Genomic DNA, 12,030 nt, shown 5'->3' on the forward strand with positions numbered 1-12,030 from the left:
GCTCCCATGCCTGTACCCAAACCAGCTGAGACCCACATCTGCAGCATGCAGCCCACCATGAAATGATGGGCTGAGCAGGGGCCCCCCTTCCCCATCACATAAGGAGGAGCTGTAACTTCTGAAGACTACTAGGCTCTTTATGTATGCTTTTCTTCAGTACCACTGAAGGCAAAAACACCAGCTACAGTTACTGTCAACTGGCTGTGCTTCAAAAAGACCCATTAATAAAACACTTGATGACTTTATATTCAGACTTTGAGCAGATGCATTGCAACGTGCCGCCCCCCCCCCCCTCCCCAAATACTATATCCCTAAAATACGAGGCGCAGATCCCACAATGCTGTCTGGGCTATCTTCTTATTGCTACAGCTCTAGGTAATACATTAGAAGGGTATTCAAAGCACCAAATCCATTAAAAAGCATGTCCCCAGGGAACCATTAAAAAGCATGTCCCCAGGGAAGCAAGAGAATCTGAAGGCTGTAAGTTTAGCAGGCAGAAGATCACTGAATGCTGCCCTTAACCAAAAACTGCCTGACCATAAGACAATTGGAGACTTTCAGTTAACACTGTTTAATCCTGCTATTCAGCCCATTGAATTATTTCATCGTGGCTATCACCCAACAACTTCCGTGACACACAACAGCATGCACCATTCCACAAACTTCTAATTTTAGAGGGGGAAAAGTGAATAAGCTATTGCTATTTTTTCCTTCTGCTGCTTTTATTTCTGGTTTTAGGCGTCAGGGAGCAGCGGGGGCCGGCTGCTCCGCGAGGGAAGGCGAGCCGGGAGCCGAGCATGATAACAGGGCAGGCGTGAGCAGTGACCTCACCAACAAGGAGCCGGGATGCAGAGCAGCAAGTCTGGGCCAGGATCAGGGCCAGAGACAGCAGTCAGGGTCAGACACAGTCCTCTGCTCACCCAGCAGGTCCGTAGTGACGAGGCAGGCTCGAGCTCAAGCCAGGAAGCCCAGCCAGCAGGTCCGGGTCAGACTCGGGGAGGTAGGAGACCGGGCACAGACACAGCTGCTGTACAGCTGCGATGTAGCACAGGCGGGGCCAGTGGTGCAGCCTCAGCTTAAAAGCAGCTCCCAAGGGCGAGGAGGGGCAGGCCCTCGCTTCTAGCTTGCTTCACAACAGCTCTTAGCAGCGAGGGAGCTGACCTTGGGCTCTGAAACTTTGGCACGAGCTCCCTGAAGACAGGACAGTTGCACATGAGAATTTCCCCAAGCCAGTGGACACATGTGGCTGACAGGAAAAGTCAGCTCACTGTAAAAACATGGTGGTTCTTATTACGTTCTTCTTTAGCATCAGACGTAACCTAGACCAAAGGAGGTGTTTCTCCTTCAGCAAGCCTTTCCAAACCTTGGCACAAGAGCCACTTTCTTATATCCAGCTTCACTGCAAGTCTTAAAAGACTGCATTTTGGGAGATATTATCAGCAGAGCAAACACTCAACCTAATTAAAGCCACTTCTACCATGGACAGCGTTAAGATCAGCTACACCAGTAAGTTAAGTCACCCACCTCAAGGTTTCTCATTTGATTAAAGTGCAGTTACAAACCAACTGCTTGGAGAACTATGTGGTACCAGAAAGAAAATACCAATACAAATAAAATACCAACTGATGAGCAAACAACTAGTTTTTGATAGTGACCAAAGACTCTTGCTGCAGATTGTAATTATCCTCCTCAAGCTCTGGAGCCAGTTAACACCATAATTGTGAGGCTCCACAACTTTTAATAAGGAATAAGTTGAGATTCAGAGGAACTGACCACTTAGTACAGACAGCTTACATTCTCTTTTTAGTAGTAATTTTAGCTTCTCAAATTGGGACCACAGGATTTTATTTTATATAGACATTTGCTATTTGCTAATCCTCAAGACATCTTGCACAAACATTTTAGGCCCTAATTTTGAACTAACTATTGCATCTAGTTTGACGCAACAGACTTGATTAAGAGTTGGAGTACATCTGTACGCAGGGAAGGTGCAACCAAATGAGCTCCTTGGTTAATAACACGTACAACTGACAAAAAAACCACTTTGTTAGCTAACAGCATGTCATTCACAGCAGTAAAGAACAGATTGCTGACCTTGCTCAAAGGCTTTAACTTTACAGATATGTATGCAGGAAAGGTCTTAGAACTAAAGTTAGGCTAAAATAATTAAACTGAGTTGTGGGTTCTCTTCCAGAGTAGGAAGAGGTTATGGTGACCTCATTTGACCCTATTAAAAAGGAAAAGAAGGATATCATGCTATTTTTGGAGTTCAAACAGTTGGGGCTTCCTTGGGAAAACTGGTTTTAATTGGTACTAAGTGCAAGGTCAAGTTGCTTTGACACCAAGCAATTTGAGGAGACATTTCTACAGTCAAGCTATAACAACCTGTTACCTTTAAGATATTTTAAATACAGTATAAATATGAAAGATCTGTGAAACCAACAAATATTAAACACCCTAGAATGTTGCCTGTGTGATATAAAAACGTGAAATACATAAGAGAGGTGGAGGATTTTTAAGCTTTCTGCAAGACAGGGTCTCCAGACACCATGTTTCCCCACTCTGACAGATCATGTTAAAGGTAAACAAGGTAACAGGTTGAATGGAGAACAAGTTTTTTGATTTAAGCAATAAAAGGATGCGAGCTGATGCGTGAGTTCCTGCAAAGGTTTTTCTGTTATTATAATTGTTTCTGACAAGGTAACTAACCTAGAAAGAAAGGATAGCAAGCATTAAGGCGTATTCCCCACTATCAGCCCACCAGACAGACTGGACCAGACCTTTGTACTCTGTATTTTTCATATTGCACCACTGTGGGCCTTAAACAAAAAGGTTTAAATCATAATTAAGCATGGAGATCAGCTCTGAATCCAGCAAAGACCCAGCAATATGTTTTATTTCCTCTACCTCTCCCAAAATGTATTCTGCTGCTGTTTGCGGATTCCCATTGTCTGGGATTAATTCATGCTCAAATACAGTCGTAATACAAAATAAATTCACCAGATAAATTGAAGTCACACAGATAGCCCTATAACATGCTTTAACCCATTGTAATGGGCATTGTTAGAGAAGGGAATTGTAGCCGACTTTTAGCTTCAGCTTAGCCTAAGTCTGACTCTTGCTTAGCATAAGTGCCTAAAGTAGGTGAAGCCTGCAGGCCGCGGGACTGAACTGTAACCCGAAGAACATTGCTGACGACGCGACTGCAAAATCAGCTAGAACCAGCCCTCGAGGATACAGAACAGAGTGACCAGAATGAACAGAGGTAACGGCTGACCTTCGGATAAGATAAGGTACTGTGGAGCAGGAACATAGCAACCGTCTAGCAACCAGCCCGGGATGTAGACATGAACCAATCAGAGGGAAAGAGACCACCGACTCTGTAAAGAAGATTGGAAGAGACTGTCACTGGCAGGCAGGGAAATAAGACTGTAAAGAGTATAATTAAGAATTCTTTTGTTCTGGGTCCCTCCCCGGAGGCACCCAGCTCGAGCTGTTACTCTGTCGTACAGTCATTTAAATAAATAATTAATTTAGCTGTTGCACGTGCGTGAGGCTCTGCTCCTCGGAAACCTAGGGTCAAACTGTTTCCACAACAGCATGCGTTATAGTCTGCAAGTAGCAGGGGGCTGCAGTGGTGTCCTGTGTGGGAGGAGGCCGTGAACTGCCCTGTGCTGGTGAAAACCAGTTCCAGCCAACTCTGAAACCAATGTAAACAACAGTGGGAAAAAACCATCACGCACCAAAACTTTATCATCACATGCCAAAACTCCAGCCAGTCAGAGAAGCACATGGCACCCCTGCTCAAACATATTTAAGAAGGAAACTGGCAGCTGCTCAGGGCCGGAGACACATTCCTGGGCAGGGGACTGCAGCCCGTGGGCAACCCACACCAGAGCAGATACATTTAAGCCCAGAGTGGCAGAAAGAAATCATTGCACAAACCACCTCAACCTCCTACGCTACCCATTGCCTCACTGGAGACTTTTTGACGGACTGAGTGTAACCCACAGCAAAAATACAGAAATTGAAACTGGGGAGGAGGGAGGATAGGCGTTTATGTAAATGTTTGTTTAATTGCTTGTGTCCTCCTTTTTCTCAATACCCAAATCAGTGATCAGAAGTTTGTGCTGATCAACAACAAATTAAGTAAAATTCCCCAACTTGAGACTGTTTCGCCCATGCCACTCATCTGACAGCACAGCAAGCATAACCTCACAAAAATTCAAAGCAGTAAGCATTTTGAGACCAAACAAGACTACATTAGGAATCTCTTCTTTAGAAAGGCTACTCTGGAATAGTTAACAATCCAAATTATAGCTTCCTTTATCCTCACACAGGAATCCAAAACTGAATCTTTAAAAGCTCTCAACAAAGAAGTTTTGGTTTTCATTTGTCAAGCAAAGCACAAAGGGGTTATCTATAAACACACATGCACAATTAGACAGGAGAGGATATAATCACAGAATCACAGAATCACAGAATCGTTTAGGTTGGATGGGACCTCTGGAGATCATCTAGTCCAACCTCCCTGCTCAAGCAGGGTCACCTAGAGCATATTGCCCAGGATCACATCCAGACGGGTTTTGAATATCTCCAGCGAAGGAGACTCCACTACCTCTCTGGGCAACCTGTTCCAGGGCTCAGTCACCCTCACAGTGAAGAAGTTTTTTCTCAGGTTCAGATGGAACTTCCTGTGGTTCAGTTTGTGCCCATTGCCTCTTGTCCTGTTGCTGGGCACCACGGAGAAGAGGCTGGCCTCATCCTCTTGACACTCCCCCTTCAGATACTTGTACACGTTGATGAGATCGCCTCTCAATCTTCTCTTCTCCAGGCTGAACAGGCCCAATAATCTACCCCCACTGAAGTTTGTGGGAAGATTCCCTCAATTTCCATGATCATTAAGGTAAGCCAAAAACAAACCAAATGTCCAGATCTCAAAGCACTAGGAAACTTCACAGAGATATCAAGCGCTTTCTATCCAGTTCAATCAAAGGCAAATTAAGACCACTCAGCATTTTATTTCGTTAATTAGACTCCAGATTTGAAAACACTTTTAGCATCTAAGGTCTCTTAACATTTGCTTTATACCAATGCACGCGGCCACAGTAGGCCTGCCAGTTCATCAGCTTCACCAAACACCAATTGGACCTAGAGGGTTGGAGAACACTCTCTTACGAATGCAAGGGTATGCAAATCCATTGCCCATCACCTTGGCCCAACCCACTCAATATCGTTCATATAACCATCCCACCTATTATAGCTAACCCATGAAAAGGAGCACGCGTTTAGGACAGGAGTTCATATTTGTGAAGACAGAAGTTAAGGCGCTGCAAATTCAAATGAAAAACCACATTCATACATATTTCTATGGGAGGGGGGGGAAGAGATGCTTTCACCAATGCTATATAAGCAGCAAGAACCCATTTGAAACAATTTCTTTTCTGAGAGACTTTTTAGCTGAAATGAACAGAGTTACAACAATATATAAGGACCCTGAAAACTCTATAGGATTCTGAAGGCTTCCAAACAAGGTAGCCTACAAGTCATTTTCTGTGCCTCTTCGAACACACCATTCAAAGGAAGAAAAATAGGAACATTTGAATAAATAAAAAATAAATTTAAAAAAGAGGATTATTGCATCCAACAGCTTCCTCTTCCCTCTCTGATTAATCTCTCCTGAGATGTATGGGCCCAATTCAGGAGCTGCTGATATAAAAGGAAAAGGCACAATCAACCCTGCTGAACAATGTAGCAATGCACCACCAACCCTGTGTCAGGGCCTCACCCTTGGTCCCTGCCTGAGCTACGTTGCAGCCATGCCTGTACCTGGCCATGTACCCTGTTGATCTGGACCCCGACCTGCTGACTTGACTTCCTGGCTTGACCTCGGACCTGCCTTGCCACTACAGACTTGTCTGGTGATCACTAGACTGTGGCTGACCATGGTTATCGTCATTGTACCTGCTTTACTCTTCCTGTTTGGGTCCTGGGGGACTGCGCCCTGTCGGTGAGGGCACTGCCCTGCCTGTGCTGGGGTCACCTTCAGCTTCCAGCTTCCCTTCCCTTGGGGAGCAGCCAGCCCTTGCTGCTTCCTGACACCCTGCATGAGACAGATCATAAACAGCTCTACCATCCAAACCAGAGGCTCTATCTGACTTCGTTGCCACAATAGATAAACACGACACATGACGCCACAGGCACACTGGCTCTCTGGCACAAAAGCAAATAATTTGTAGTTTATTAAGGTAAATGCGATCTGACTAAGTCAGTAATTCTTAAGTGCAGAGGACATGGCCCCAGGCCTCCCAGAAAAGCTTGTAGACTGAAAAGCCAAAGGGTAGGAAAGGGCTGTACAGAATACAAGGACAACACACAGATAACAACTAGTCACATAGTAATAGGGTTTAAGCAACATTTTGTCCATACTCCTACAATGCTACCGCCACAAAACACTTCCCTACATGATGACAGAGAAAGCAGACTGCCAATGAGCGATTGAAGGCTCACGGGTGTGCTCAGGGGTCCTGTTTGGGCCACAGAAACAGAAAACCAGAGCATTAGAGGAGCAAGGCAGAAAGCTACATGAGGAGGTAGCTTCACAGCTCTACTACAGCTAAAACTCAAACAGGAAGCTTTAACCAGATGGAGAAGAAAGCTTACAGGCAAACTCGTTAGTCTGCTTTCAACCAAACTACTGCAGCGTCATGCTTCAGACGGCCCTACTACATACACAGATGAGAACCTTTCCATCTGCACACAAGGCAACATGCACTCCAATTCCCAGGGTTCATATCATTGTCATCTTCCTAGAACATGCCCCAAAATATTCATATACAATACTCAGGTCTAGAGCAATATTTAGGCACCAAGGTAGGCATGAAATGTCTACATAGTGTCCATTGTTGACTGTCTAAGCATCTTCAAAGCAGTTTCACACGCCCAAAGGACATCAGTACAACTGCTATAAGAACATTCATATGAACTACCACAAAATTAAACCTCATATATACATGCACAACTCCCTTTTCTTACCAGTCATTATCCTCTGGGCTTCATACGGTTCCATATAGCCAGTGTTGTCCCCCCTTTCCCATTTTGTTCAACTCACTTTTGGCATCAAATGGATCTGAGTAATCATCTGCTATTGAGACCTGAAAGAGAGAAAAACAACCGTTACTGGAATCACCTTTGAGACCTGCAAGCTAGAATTAAGCAATACTAGCATCAGTACCCTGAAAGCAAGAAGATGAAGAGGTTTGCACAACTGCATCCCACCCCCCAAAAAAGCTCTTGGTTCAGAGGAAATAAACACACAATCACTATAAATAAGCTGCTAATTGGAGCTGAAGTAGAAGCACGCTTATGCTTGCTCCTGCTCATCAAACCAGAAACGTCACAATGCCAGACTTCACTTTCAAGAAACGCTTACCAACTAGCACAAAACCTGGAATAATTGGAGACTGGCACGCTAGGAAGATCTGAACACTCAGTATTATTCAGTCCAAGGAAATTAGCTCATCACAGTTCCACCTTTGAAATAAAATATTCAGCAGGTGGCTGAAGAGGGCGTTAGTGATGTCGGTTTGGTGCAGTATAGAGATGGCACCTCCATGGAGAGCAGGAGGGCTTTGAAGAGCTCCCATGCCTAAGTCCATGGTTCAAAGACCATGTTTACTTGCACTTTGTGAAACCAGAGGACAAGATGTAGCAAAGAGAAAGCATCTGTCAAACAGAACTAGCCCCTCTCATCCATAAGAAAACTAGAAAAAATTAAGACAGAACCTCATCTCTTACCCTGCATTACCATCCTTGGTGGCTGCCTGGAACGTCATAACCAGTACGACTCACACAACAGGTGATGTAGACCCTTTATGCAGCCACTAAGAAGCATTCCTCCCTATGAATGAACAGGCCAAAACGATTTTGGTTCCTAGCAGCTGACAAGACAATCAAGACAGAAAATGAGATCTCCTTGTGAGAGTTATTGCAGAGCATATGGCAGAGATGCAATATAGGAGTATCTGAGAAGTACCACGGACACAGAGCGTGAAACAGAGAAAGAGGCCAAAGACCATCTAGCCAGAAAGCACGGGACAAGAATCGCATCCTGTTCATCAGTATCAGGACAGTAGTTAAAGGTCAACTTCCATACAAGATAAGAAGTGTCAGGCACTCCATCCCCCACTTCCAACAGAAGTGATGCCTCCCTCACTTCTGGTCACATGGCCTACTTGCCCTGGGAGTCCCTCCCCATTTCCAGTCACATAGCCCTTTACCCCCAAAGTCCCTTCCCCTCCCTTCCATTTCCATGATCTTCCCTTCCCCCTTAAGTCCTCTCTTTGCCATGCTTCTTGCAGAAGTCACCTTTTTGTTTAGCCCAGAAGTATGTCAAGGGCCCTTAGAGTGAGAAAGTCCTCCCTCTGCCCTTGTGATTTGTTCCAGAATCCCCCAGGGTTATCATCACTTTGACACAGCCATACCCCATGTAATCTCAGAACTCCCTGCAGTTGGTTGGCAGTTGAAGCCCCACCTTCTTGTTTACCCTGGAAGTATGTCGAGTGCCCTCACACACACACATATACACACATACACACACAAATGCATAAATATATGCACAAATAGGTATAAATATATAGATTTATACCATATATATATATACACACATTTTAATACATAATTTAATATACACATCAATAGGCATAAAGATTGCTTAATAAGAGAAACTAAACTTTAATTATTAAGTTTAAATATGAATAGAAAGAAAATTAGATGAAAAGAAAATACCAGATCAAGGCCACTGTTTTCCAAGTCTGCTGAACAAGTGCTAACATGTCAGGGGTAGGGTGAGTTGGAGCAGGTGTGGGGCAAGGGACCAGTCCTGTGAGTCCAACCAAGAGGCCCCATCACCTGACCCCAAACCATCTGGATGACCTTACAGTGTTACTGGGGCAGCCTTTTGTCTTTGCGCTGTGTTGCAAGATACAGGCAACACTGCTCACTAAAAGGGAAAGCCAGAACAAAAAAAGCAACTTCATAGGAACATGTGCGTGGGGACAATAAGGACAAGCCCCAAGGGGGTTTCCAAAAAAGACCACACGCATCAGAAAAAATGAAGGTTGGTCTGGCAGTTAAGAAAAAGAAGATTGATGTGAGTGTGAGTTGGGGGGGGGGGGGCTCCCTTTGCCCACATCTGTGAGTGAGCCTACAAGTACTTGTAATACCATTAAGGGGTACAGGCTTGCACTATGTGTGCTTCCTTATCCTTAGGTCTGCACAGATTTTACAGTATGTTTTCAAAACATAGCCTCAGCTGATCAGGTGGAAGACAACATCATCGTGTGAACCGTTTTCATTCCTGGAAAAAGGCTGAAGATGCCAGCCGCTACCCCTGATGCCCAATTTATAAAGCTTCTTTGACCATGACTTAAATTGATTGTCTGGTGCTTGATTTCTTACATGTGTGTAGTGGCAGTGTGTTACTAGACATGTCTACGCTACAGCATCTGTTAAAAGATGTTTACTATGCTCCTGGGAAGGTAGGAAGCTTTGGGGGGGGGGGTGCAAATCCCCTTTTTGAAGCAGCTAAAAGGTGAACTGTTGAGCTGAACAGAAGCCAGGTGACAACCACCTGGCTTGCAAACCAGGCCACTTACAGCTTACATAAGGCAGTGAGAAAGCACTTTCAAAGGAACAAGGTGACTGTGGCAGAGATGGATGCTCAATGGCAGGCCCGTTTGGTGGATATGCAACAGTTTTCCAAACACAACGATGGTGTTAAGCTCATCTTAATGGTGATAGGCATGTTATCCAAACATGCCTGGGCCATGGGCCTAAAAGGCAAGATGGATTTCAAACTAGCTGGGGCTCTTAAAACCATTTTTAGCAGGGGACTCACGCCTCAGAAATTACAGACCAACTGGGGAGGCGGGATCTAAATCAGCCTTTAAACAAGCTGTTAAAGCAGTACAACTTTTACCGCCTTGTTACTAATAATGAAGTGAAAGCATCCATAGAGCCTTTTAACAGGATACTAAAAACCAAGACATGGAGATACTTCAGCGTGCAACACTTTTTGCTATATGGACGTGTTATCAGAATTTATAAAGAGCTATAACCACAGCTTCCAGAGACCTATCAGAGGCAGGCCTGTGGACACGAACTCTTTAAACACTGCGAGGGTTTGGAAAACTGTGGATGGGGATTGGTTTAAAAATAAAGAAACTACGTTCAGAAAGGGAGACGACGTCAGGGTGTCTAGATCAGAAGAGAGATTTGAGAATGGTTATGAGCAGACGTTTACAGATGAAATTTTCACAGTAGCTGAAATGGTGAGAAAGGATCAGATGCCCATGTACCGCTTAATAGACTACAGTCACAAAGCTATCGAGGGGGTGCTTTATCCCAAAGAACTTCAAAAAGTGAACCCTGATGGGGAAAGTTTGCAGAATTGAAAAGATCCTTGTTGTAAAAGGGAACGGGAGAAAGAAACAGCTGTTGGTGAAGTGACACGGCTGGCCCCAGAAATGTAACAGCTAGATAGAAGCCTCCCAAGTCCACAACATTTAGCACTTAGGGCTTGGGCGTGGAGGGGAGGAGGACGACGACGACTTACAGTGGTTTTTACATCATGCTTCTCAGCAATGCCTGCACCAGGATTTTCCCACAGAACACCAGCTCTAACTTTACTGTACAGCTAGTGAAGCCCCTGGAGCTCTCAGGCAAGTGGGAGGTGGGGCTGGCAGAAATACAGTACCCGCACAGCTGGAATAACATCAACGAAGACACCACCTTTGAAATAGGGCTGCTGAGCGAGATGTGGCATTCTACTCTGTGGCCAGGTTTATTATCCATCCATCCCCCTGCTGCTGGAACACATGAACTGTCTTATTAGCCCCCCCAACACAGCTTCAGCCATAGACCCTCCAGTCATAGGCATGGCCTATGATCCCCTGACTAGAAAAGCAAAGCTTAAAACAGATAAAAATCCTTACACTTTTTGTACAGCTGGGGAGCTAGCACATATTTTGGGGGCTGCCACTAAGAAATTTCCCTTTGTGGCAGACATCTCCGGAGGGTTTAATGTGCTCTACCTCGTCATGGATCTTGTAGAGCACCAGCTGATCAGACGCTTCTCAGTTCCATTGTTGCACTATGTTTTGACCGGTGATAATAGCAAGATCATTATGGTGATGCACAATAAGCCACATTACATGCTGATGTGCTGTCAGGTCACGGACACGATCTGCATTGAAATAAAGACCGACCAGAGTAAGCACGTCTCATTTTGCCTCAGGAAGGTGATTGTGAAGTTGCATCTGCTTCTCCAGAAGGCTCTGATAACTTAAGAAAGCATATCAACATAGTGGTGGTAAAGAATTATGGGGACCCGTCCTTGTACATGAATTATTACAGAGCCCAAGCTGCCAAGGGTCTCCCTGGTTTTCAGGGCATTCCTGTGATGTACGGGGCTGGTGTAAGAGGTATATTCCGCAGCCGCTTTAGAAAGACCGTACCACTTTCAAAAAGGATTGTGGAAATCATTAAACCTCATGTTAAAAGTGCTGCTCAGAACATTGCCAAAGATGTAATTGGACACATCTCCCAAGCTGTTCCAGACAAGTTGGAAATACCAGCAAAGCAGGAGGGTTCAAGGGCTTGTCTATATTCAAAAAAAGAGCTTTAAAAGACAGAGAGGATCACCATGCCCCCAGAAAGAAGGCCCACCTCAACCCTTTAAAAGAAAAAGGAAGGGTGGCGCCAGGCAGCATTTTGGCCAGGCCAAGAAGAAAAAGAAAAGAACAAGCCATACTGACCGGTGCAAAAGAAACAGGAAATCCAGAGAAAGACAGACCGTTCTGCCACTAGAAAAGGATACATCTTTCAACAGGGATGACTTTTGTTCACAGCTGCTTGGAAGAATGTACCAAATCAGAGCTGGATTTGTTTGAAGTGGCCCTGACGCAAACCAGAACTGAGAAAGCCTCTTCATTGAGGTGATTCCACTTTCGGCTATTGCTGAGCCCGCAC

Source organism: Struthio camelus, chromosome W, assembly GCF_040807025.1.
Source record: "Struthio camelus isolate bStrCam1 chromosome W, bStrCam1.hap1, whole genome shotgun sequence".
Classification (NCBI taxonomy): Eukaryota; Metazoa; Chordata; class Aves; order Struthioniformes; family Struthionidae; genus Struthio; species Struthio camelus.